Raw genomic sequence first — 11,045 nt, 5'->3', positions numbered from 1 at the left:
TGGGATGACCTATATAACCTAGGAGGTTTAGGAGGGGCTAGAAGGGGCTAGGAGGTGGACAATCTGGTGTGGAAGTATGGGCCAGGGGCTTCATCATGGCGGACTAGGATTTATGGCTGCTATCCAAGTAGCCCAGACCTGAAGGTCACCCTAAGGGACTCTTGTTGCCTTCTATGATAGTAGCTGCCCCAGAGAAGTGCCATCCCAAGGTAAAGGGGGTTGGAGGCTGATTATTTACTGCCTTTACTACATGGACCTAGTGTTGCCTAGGAAGGGAGCATGCTAAGCTGTGGAGAAGGGAAGGAGGGCACTAAGCTATAGAAAGGGACTCATTTTGCTAATACTGAGTCTTGCTATCTGCAACAGTTAGTGAGAGGAATTACATATTCTCCTCTGAATTGTAAAGTCATAACACGAGTTCAAAGGGATTTAAAAATTAATGTGAAGTTTCATCTACATTGTTCATCTGTCCTCGTACTTCCACATTCCATGCCAATAAGCCGTCCAAACAAGGGGAACTTCAGGAGATATATAGACATGGATGTCTCAAAAAAGAGAAGTTGCAGCAGTGGACAGGATCCTCAATTTTGAAGATATTTACAATGTGTTTGTACCTGTTTTTTTCTAAGGTCCCTCTTCCAAGAGATTATCCCATTCAAGTTCTAATAACCTTAATGATACACCCTATCTGCCTTAACTGTTTTGTTTTGGTCAGTTGTAGGGCTTGAACTCTGGGCCTGGGTGCTCTTTCTCAGCTCTTCAGCTCAAGGCAAGCACTCTACTACTTGAGCCACACCGCCACTTCCAGTTTTCTGGTGGTTAATTGGAGATAAGAGTGTCACAGACTTTCCTGCCCAGGCTGGCTTTGAACCTCAATCCTCATATCTCAGCTTCCTGAGTAGCTAGGATTACAGACATGAGCCACCATACTTTGACTGTTAAGGGACAAAAATATGGTCAGCTACAAAGCACTATTTACTTATTACATATATATATATATATACATATATGAATATAAATTAGTGAAATAAAAAAAATAATTATACAGGATGTGGTAGCACATACCTATAATCCCAGCCTCTTCATTACATGTGCCCTCATCAGTGGGCTGTCTATCTTCAGTTGGCCCCTATCTTCAATACATTTCCTGTTACCTTGACATGATGTTGATATATGTGTGTGTGTGTGTGTGTGTGTGTGTGTGTGTGTGTGTGTGTGTGTGTGTGTGTGTGCAATTTTTATTTATTTATTTTGCCAGTCCTGGGGCTTGAACTCCTTAGGGCCTGAGCACTGTCCCTGAGCTTCTTTTGCTCAAAGTTAGCACTTGGGCAACAGTGCCACTTCTGGCCTTTTCTGTGTATGTGGTATGAGGAATTGAACCCAGGGCCTCATGCATGCTAGGCAAGCACCCTACCACTAAGCCATATTCCCAGCCCAGTGCTGATATTTTCATCTGCTAATAGACAATGAATGCCCGGTGCAGGTGGTTCATACTTGTTAGCCCATCTACTCAGGAGGCTGAGATCTGAAGCAAGAAGTAGAGTTGAAGCTCAAGTGGTAGAACATTAGCCTTGAGCAAAAAAGCTCAAGGACAGCACCCAGGCCCTGAGTTTAAGCCCCAGACTTAGGCAAGCCCCCCCCACCCCACCCCACCCCACCCCCACCCCCCACCCATACATAGACAGGGGAGGATTCCAATTGTAGAATAATGGAGATACCGAATTCCTTTCTTCTACAGTGACCATTTCTCAATGTTCTACCATGGGCTAAGGCATCACAGGTCCTCTTTTTTTTTTTTTTTTTTTTTTTTTGCTTATGTGGTGCTGAGGAATCGAACCCAGAGCCTCATGCATGCAAGGCAAGCGCTTTACCACTGAGCCACCTTCCCAGCCCACAGGTCCTCTTTTTAAAGCCTCCCAGCTTCAAGGCAAGGGACCAGGGGGTTTCTTTGTCTCTTCAACAGGTGTGAAAACTGATACTCAGGGAGGGGAAGTGGTCAGACTTTACAGCTGCCCTCCACTCCCAAGCTGTCTCCTTGGCAAAGACTTAGAATGCAGAAATAAAGCCCCTATACCTGGAAAAGTTTGCCCTGGTAGAAGGACAAAGATGTTTGGTCACTGGGCATAAGGGACCCTGAGCAGATTCTAGAGGGACTTGTTTAGGATCCAAGCAAGAGGGAGCTTGGTGTAGCCTTGACAGAAGCTTAACCAATGCCACTCGTGGTCAGTAAGCTACAAAGTCGGAAACTATGTCCTGATGCAACTGGAGAAGGAAGTAGAGAAACTAAGTCAGGATCCCAGTCTCAGCCCAGGCCAACATGGCCAAAGGAGAAGGGGCAACGCCGTGATTGATAGGTCTCCAGGGACAACCTCCAACATGGAAGGTCCTTGTGTCTGTATCCAAGGCTACTTTCTCCACTGGATTTGTCTCTGGGGATGAACTCCTTCATCGAGAAGCAGATCAAACTGCATCTAGAACCACCACCTAAACACACCTTTTGGTCTCACTGAGATGGGGCCAGGAATGGGGAGGCTGAGGAAATGACCTGAAGAAGATAATGCTATCTCCACTCTGAAATCGTACCATGAGCAATGAGCTGTGATCCTCAGAGCTCAGCTACCTGAGTAGCTAGAATGACAGGCATGAGCCCCTGGTGCCTGACACCTCTATCTTCTTAAGTACATCTCCCCCTTTCTGCATAGTTCCAAGAGGGATAGAGTAGGGACTGTGTGGTCAAGGGACAAATGAGGCAGTCTGGACTGAGCACTCTGTCCCACCCACAGGCTGCTATGCCTGAGATGCCTTCCCAGCAGAGAAAATCTAGAGTCATCAGCTCCTGGGGAAGTACTTCACAGCGTGAGTCACTTCCTCCAGCAAAGCTAGGTGTCCAGACACATTCTCAGAGGCCCAGCCCTGAAACTACTCAGGAGACAGCTCTGAGGATGGAGATTTGAAGCCAGCCAGGACAGGAAAGCCTGTAAGCTTAAGTGGTAGTGCTAGCCTTAAGTGGTAGAGGGCTAACCTTGAATAGAAAAAGCTAAGGGACAGTGCCCAGGCTCTGAGCTAATGCCCCAGAACTGGCGCGCGCGCACACACACACACACACAATTTATATATATATGTATAATTTATATAAATTATGTATATAAATCGTGTTTTATATATAAAATTATATATATAAATTGTGTTTTATATATATATATATATATATATATATATATATATATATATATATAAATTGTGTGTGTGTGTATTTGTTTTGTTTTGTTTTTTGTCAGTAGGAGGGCTTGAACTCTGGGCCTGAGCACTGTCCATCAGCTTTTCAGCTCAAGGTTAGCGCTCTACCACATGAGCCACAGTGCCACTTCCGGTTTTCTGGTGGTTTATTGGAGATAAGAGTCTCACAGCTTTTCCTGCCTGGGCTGGTTTTGAACCATGATCTTCATATCTTAGCCTCCTTAGTAGCTAGGAAGGATTACAGGCGTGAGCCACCAGCACCAGGCTCTCTCTCTCTCTCTCTCTCTCTCTCTCTCTCTCTCTCTCTCTATATATATATATATATATATATATATATATACACATATACATATACAAAATTTATAGGAGGCCAAGCCATGCCACAGGTGAGAGGAGGCCATCTATACAGGAAGATCTACCTTCTACCTCCAGGCCAGTGAGCCAACATGGATCACGGTGGTCAGTGTGTGAAGGCAGGACAGGAAATGTGGACATGCAAATATTGGGCACCTGTAGTATGCGAAGACTTTTACTTAGCAAATCCTCACTGCCACCCTAAAAACTCTAGCCTCCACTTTGACAGCTCCACAAAAATTAAGAAAGATACTAGTTCTGATCCTCTGCATTGAAATCCACAGACCACTAAAGTGAACCAGATCTGGGGGTATTCTGGAAGAGAGCTTTATTCTCCCCTCTTAACTATCAGCTCAGTGGTAGAAGATAGCCATTGTCCCATTCAGAGATCTTTTCTTCCCATTGGAGAAGATCCAAGAAACCTGCCAGGCTGAGTCCAGAACTCTAATTGGACCATTTAGGTCAGATCCATACTCCTCATCCAATCCGCAAAGACATACTTAGGAGATAGACTTAGGGCCACTGTGTCATTATAATGGAAGTCCCCTCCCACTCAACATATAGAAGGGAGACAGTTACTAGCAAGATGGGGGAACTGTACTGGGAAAAGTTAGCACAGCTCACCACAGGGAACAGGCTCAGGATGGTTGAGCAACTTGCTCAAGGTCACCAGAGAGTAAATGAGGAAGCCCAGATGCAGAGCCTCACTCAGCTTGTTTTTGTTTTTGTTTTTATTTTTTTCCTTCAAACCCAAGTCCTTTCCAAGAATTCCCCTTCCTCCAAGCTCAAAAGTGAGAAATGTTGGTTACCTACTTGTGAATTCACAAGTTAATTACCATTCAGATGCTACTGGTCAGCAGAATATGACAACCTACTGAGTACTTGCCATTGCTCTAAACACAGGGTTGCCTGACCATCCAGACAGGAAACGCCACCCTCTCACAGCTGAGGTTCCCGTGAGTTCCCTGAGCTGCTAGAAATCCCCTCTTTTGCTGGGTCTCCAGATGGCGAAACAAGGAAAGAACTTGGGTTGGGAGGGGAGGGGAAGTGTGGTCTGTCACAAACATTGCCTTCTTTGATGAACACATACTATTCTCTGAGCACTGTAGAGATGGCACAAGTCTTACTTTCTCCATGTTCACACCTTTTGTCACAAAAGTTGGCAAAGTTCCATCTCTGTGATGCTGGGCTTAGTCATGTGACTTGTTTTGACCAATAGGCTGTTGGCAAATGCTAGCCTGCTCTAGTTTGAATGTTGAATGTCCCCCACAAAGGTCGGAGTGCTAAATGGCTTGAAAGGGTGGGTGGGGATAGAACATTGAGGAAATGGGGGAGGGCCTTTGGTCATTAGGGGTGTCTTGAAGAGCATTATGGAGCCCTGATCATTTCCTTTTTTCTCCTTATTGGCTCATGAGGTGGGACATGCTCCAGTCATGATGTGCTTACCCTGGTCAGAGGTCCAAAACAATGGCCACCTGATCTTGGACTGGAACCCCTAAAACCATAAGGAAAAGTCAACCTTAATTTCTTTTGGGGGGGTCGGTCGTGGGACTTGAACTCTGGGCTTGGGCTCTGTCCCCTTCGGCTCTAGGCCAGTGCTCTACCACTTGAGCCACAGTGTCACTTCTGGTTTCCTATGGTTTATTGCAGATAAGAGTCTCACGGACTTTCCTGCCTGGGCTGGCTTTGAACCACAATCCTCAGATCTCAGCCTCCTGAGTAGCTAGGATTACAGGCGTGAGCCACCTGCGCCCCGCTAACCTTATCTTTTTATAAGTTAATTGCCTTGAGTATTTTGTCATAGTGACAGAGAGCTGAGTAATACACCATCCAGGATGGGGCTTAAATGTGCTTTGTGATGTTTGCCCTCTCATGCTTCTATCACTCATGAGAACACACTATTCTATAGGATGAACACAGCCAGAGGCCCTAGTCTTTCCAGTCAAGGATAAACCAGATTAACCAACAACCACACAACCTCCAGACACATGGGCAAGTCCAACCTAGACCAGCAGAGCTCCTTAGACAACCACCAGATGTATTAGCCTTAAATGTTTATTGTAGCAGCTTTAGACTCATGTGATTATTTGCTATGCACCATTACTATGGAGGGATATGTCTGGTCTAACCTCAACAATGTAGTCATATAAATAACTCAAGATGACCTGCTCTAGTCCACTAAAGACAGCAAATGCTTCTTCCTGCCACAGAGGTCTGACCATGATGATGATTCCATTAGACATCCTCTCCTGAACCCTTTTTTTTTTTTTTTTGTCAGTCATGGAGCTTGGACTCTGGGCCTGGGCACTGACCCTGAGCTCCTCAGCTAGCGCAATACCACTTGAGCCATAGCACCACTTCTGGCTTTTTCTGCTTCTGTGGTGCTGAAGAATTGAACCCAGGACCTCATGCATGCAAGGCAAGCACTGTACCACTGAGCCACCTTCCCAGCTCCTTCATCTTTCTTTTCATCCTTATTCTCTTTTTTCTTCTGGGAGTGCTAAGGTTTGAGCTCAGGGCCTTTGTATTCCCTAGGCAGGCTCTCTACTGTTTGAACCATTCTTTTTTTGGTCCATCATGGGGCTTGAACTCTGGGCGCTGTCCCTCAGCTCTTCAGCTCAAGGCTAGCGCTCTACCACTTGAGCCACAGTGCCACTTCCAATTTTCTGAGTGGTTTATTGGAGATAAAAGTCTCACAGACTTTCCTGCTCGGGCTGGCTTTGAACTGTGTTCCTCAGATCTCAGCCTCCTGAGTAGCTAGGATTACAGGTGTGAGCCACTGGCACCTGGCTTGAGCCATTCTTTTGAGCCTTTTTTTACTTTAATTATTTTTCAAATAGAATTTGCAGTTTTCTCTAGGCTGGCCTGAGCTTCAGTCTTCCTATTTATGCTTCCTATGTGGCTGGTATGACAGATGTGAACCGTCATACCCAGCTAGGGGTGGAGATGAGGTCTTGCAAACTTTCTGTTTGAGCCATGATCCTTCCAATTTCAGCTTCTCCAAGTAGCTGGGATTACAGGTATGAGCCTGCATGCCTGGCTCTATCTCCAAACTTCTCTCATTGCTCAAACATTCTCTAAGCCCTGGCCCTATCTTTCAAAAAAAAAAAAAACTCTCTTTGGCTTAAACTAGGCAAAGGTGATATAGTTGCTTGAAGGCAAGCATCCTGCCACTCCACCATACAGACCCCCAGTTCAAGTTTCAGGCCCACTGCTGGGCAGCTGATCATGAGCCAGAGACCTGATTGACAAATGAACCGCAAAGCGTTCTTTAGCCCTAGTACCATCCTCCTTGCAAGGGGGCAGGTAGCTCTTCTTTTCATTGAGGCAGCAAGGGTTTGCCAGGTCAGCCTTGCTTGGTTCATAGATTGCTCCCATCTGAGTCTTTGAATCCTGAGGGAGAGCCTCAAAGTCATAGAGGTACTGGCGTGGCCTCAGAGGGAATAGTGGCAGTGGCAGTACCTGCGCCAGTGACATTATCCTCACCAGCTTGGCTCTGTTAGCTTGTTCCCTCCACACCCCCCATACACCTGTTTTCCATTGTAGTCAGTTTCAAGCACATGGCCCAAAGCTCGAACTGGAATTCTAAGACCAGTACTACCACTCTCCAAGGGTCCTAGGGAGATGGCTCCCTCCTGGGGTGGGGGAACTGGGGACTCCAGGATGGAGGCGGTGCTGGCCCCTGCCACCACCACGGGACCCTAATCTTACCCACTTCTAGTTAAATGCTCACATCCTGCTCCCCATTATGACTGAACTCCACACCTAAACTGCACAGCTTTTACAAACCCTGAACCCAGACATGTAAATCACAGCAAAAGATCACAAAATTCACGAACAAACAAGACAATATGCTGCCCTCAAAAACCACCAACAGCCAAGTTCTGGTGACCCATGCTTGTAATCCTACCTACTCCGGAGGCTGAGATATGAGGATCATGGTTCCAAGCCAGCCTGAGCAGGAAGGTCTGTGAGACTCTTTTTTTTTTTTTTTTTTGTCCGGTTGTGGGGCCTGAACTCAGAGCCTGGGCGCTGTCCCTCAGCTCTTCAGCTCAGGGCTGGCGCTCTACCACTTGAGCCACAGTGCCACTCCCGGCTTTTTTCTTCTTGCTTATATGGTGCTGAGGAATTGAACCCAGGGCCTCAGGCTTGCAAGGCAAGCGCTCTACCACTAAGCCACCTTCCCAGCCCCTGTGAGACTCTTATCTCCAATTAACCATCAAAAAACTGCAAGTGGAGGTGTGGCTCAAAATGGTAGAGTGCTAGCTGTGAGCAAAAAAGCTCAAGATAGGGCTGGGAAGGTGGCTCAGTGGTAGAGCACTAGCCTTGAGCTGAACAGCTGAGGGACAGCGCCCAGGCCCAGAGTTCAGGCCCCACGACCAGACCAAAAAAAAAAAAAAAAAAAAAGCCCGATAGCCCTGAGTTCAGGCCCCAGAACAACAATAAACAAACAAACTTAAGGGCTGGGAAGGTGGCTCAGTGGTAGAGCGCTTGCCTTGCATGCTTGAGCCCTGGGTTCGATTCCTCAGCACCACATAAGCAAAAAGAAAAAAGCTGGAAGTGGCGCTGTGGCTCAAGTGGTAGAGTGCTAGCCTTGAGCTGAAGAGCTGAGGGACAGTGCCCAGGCCCAGAGTTCAGGCCCCACGACCGGACCCAAAAAACAAAACAAACAAACTTAAAAAACAACACCAGTGGACTTAAGTGAGAGTAAAGAAGAAGAAAAACTAAACAAAAGAATCATTTAAGCAGCCAGGCACAGTGGCTTACGCCTGTAATCCTAGCTACTCAGGAGGCTGAGATCTGAGAATGGCGGTTCAAAGCCAGCCCGGGCAGGAAATGCCATGAGACTCTTATCTCCAATAAACCACCACAATTCCAGAAGTGGCACTGTGGCTCAAATGGTAGAGCATTCACCTTGAGCTGAAGAGCTGAGGGACAGTGCCCAGCCCAGAGTTCAAGCCCCATGACCAACAACAAGAACAACAAAAAAAATCATTTAAGCAACAATGAGCAAAATTGTCAATGAAACAAAAGAAGATCCTAAGAGAAAACAGTACCCATTTTATTTATTTATTTATTTATTTATTTATTTTGCTAATCCTAAGGCTTGAACACAGGGCCTGGGCTGTCCCTGAGACGCTCTGTGCTCAAGGCTAGCACTCTACCACTTGAGCCACAGCATCACTTCCAGCTTTTTCTGTTTATGTGGTGCTGAGAAACTGAACCTAGGGCTTCATGCGTGCTAGGCAAGCACTCTACCATTAAGCCACCTTCCCAGTTCCAACAGTACCTATTTCAAAGAGGGTGAAATTGTACTTCGGTTGTAATTTACCTCAGACCCCTAATATTAGAGGGAAAAGATGCACTAGAGGCTGCAATCATTTCAGGATGGGAGTCAAATTGCTCCAGACCCAGACCTGAAGAAATGATCAGACAGGCCTCTTGACCCATGATTTTGGTTTTCCACATCTCATTCTGATGCTCTTGTTAGTACTACCGAAGACTGGCCTTAGGACACTGGTCCCCCTGTTTCTTTCATGTATGGATGGCCATGCTGCATTGTGGAGATCACACTGTGCCCTGCCCCAAGTTGCACCATATTGTGAAGAGCAACAGTTTTCAGGCTGTGTCTTCCCTGAGTGACTCCACTTTCCAGATCATTTGTTTGCTCCATTCTGAGTGCAAATGCCAAGGCAGATTGACACTGTCCAGCTCAAACCATGAAGTAGACAGATACATTATCTATTTCTGCAAATAAAGGACTATTATCTGTGAACTTACCAAATTATATCAGGGCCACTCAGGCCCATGGATTTATCAGAAGCATTTCAGCAAAACCATGCCCAATGAGAGGAGTAAGATGGCGGATGGATGGAGGCTTGCTGGGTAAATGAGAAGAATCCAGCGTTACAAAAGTGACCAGATTCTGAGAATGGAAAGAGTGGAAGAAAGGAGAAATGACAAGGACTTTGATGAGACCTGGGAATTTATAAAGAAACAAAGACAGCAGGAGAAAAGCAGCAATGAAAGTAAACCAAATAGGACAGTCGCTCCTGCTCAGGGACTTGGAAGGCAGTACTGATCTTCTGTGAGATGCAGGACTGCAGAAACTAAATCCTGTGTCCTCCATCACTCTCGAATGACAAAGTCACCATCTCAAGGATGTTTCTCTGGGAGCCCAGACTCAAGAAGCCACCACAGCTGGACATGGTGGCTCACACCTGTAATCTTAGAAACTCAGGAGGCTGAGGTCTAACGATCCAAATTAGGAGCCAGCCAGGGCAGGAAAGTTTGTGAAACATTTTTTTGTTGTTGTTGATCATGGGGTCTGAACTCAAGGTTTGGGTGCTGTCCCTCAGCTCTTCAGCTCAAGGCTAGCACTCTACCACTTGAGCCAGCACCACTTCTGGCATTTTCTGCTTATGTGGTGCTGAGGAATTGAACCCAGGGCCTCATGCAGGTGAGTCAAGCACTCTACCACTGAGCCACCTTCCCAGCCAAGTTTGTGAAACTCTTATCCCCAGTGAACTACCACAAATCTGGAAGTGGAGGTATAGCTCAAGTAGTAGAGCTTCAGCCTTGAGGGAAAAAGCCCAGTGAGAGAGCAAGGCCCTGAGTTCAAGCCCTAGTACCAGCATAGAAACAACAACCAAAACAGGAGCCAGGCACTGGTGGCTCACGCCTGTAACCCTAGCGACTCAGGAGGCTGAGATCTGAGGATCACAGTTCAAAGCCAGCCCAGGCAGGAAAAGTCTGTGAGACTTTCACTTCCAATAAACCACTCAGAAAACTGGAAGTGGCACTGTGGCTCAAGTGGTAGAGCGCTAGCCTTGAGCTGAAGAGCTGAGGGACAGCACCCAGGCCCAGAGTTCAAGCCCCACGACCGACAAAATAAATAAATAATACATACACAAATACATAAATAAAATGAAAAAAGAATGCCTATCTTAAGTATCAAAGGAACAGACAGGATTATGCTCATTTTACAAAGAAGGAAACCGAGTCTCAGAACATGAAGCGATTGCCCAGGGTCACACAGAGCCAGAACTGAGAATCAAAGGATAATCTCCCTAGTTTGTAGCATTTGCTCATTCCTGTGGTGTGAACACTCCCCACATGGCCGACAAAGGTGAAGCAGATGCTCACAGTGGAACCCGGCGGGCCCTGTGCACAGCGCACAGCAAACAGAACCACTTCTTGTAATTTCACACATGGGCCCTTGGCTATTCATGGGGTACGGCCTCAGCTCCCTGAGTTGACCCTGGAGCCTGTGGCAGACCAGCAAACATCTGTGGACTAAAAGGACACTGGTATCTGGGTGCCAGTGGCTCGTACCTGTAATCCTACTTACTTAGAAGGCTGAGATCTGAGGATTGCAGTTTGAAGTCAGCCCAGGCAGGAAAAGCCTATCTCCCGTTAACCCCCAGAAAACTGGAAGTGGAACTATGGTTCAA

This window comes from Dipodomys merriami, unplaced genomic scaffold, assembly GCF_024711535.1.
Source record: "Dipodomys merriami isolate MVZ:Mamm:240054 unplaced genomic scaffold, mDipMer1.0.p SCAF_28, whole genome shotgun sequence".
Lineage (NCBI taxonomy): Eukaryota > Metazoa > Chordata > Mammalia > Rodentia > Heteromyidae > Dipodomys > Dipodomys merriami.
Note: the sequence above shows the minus strand (reverse complement) of the source record.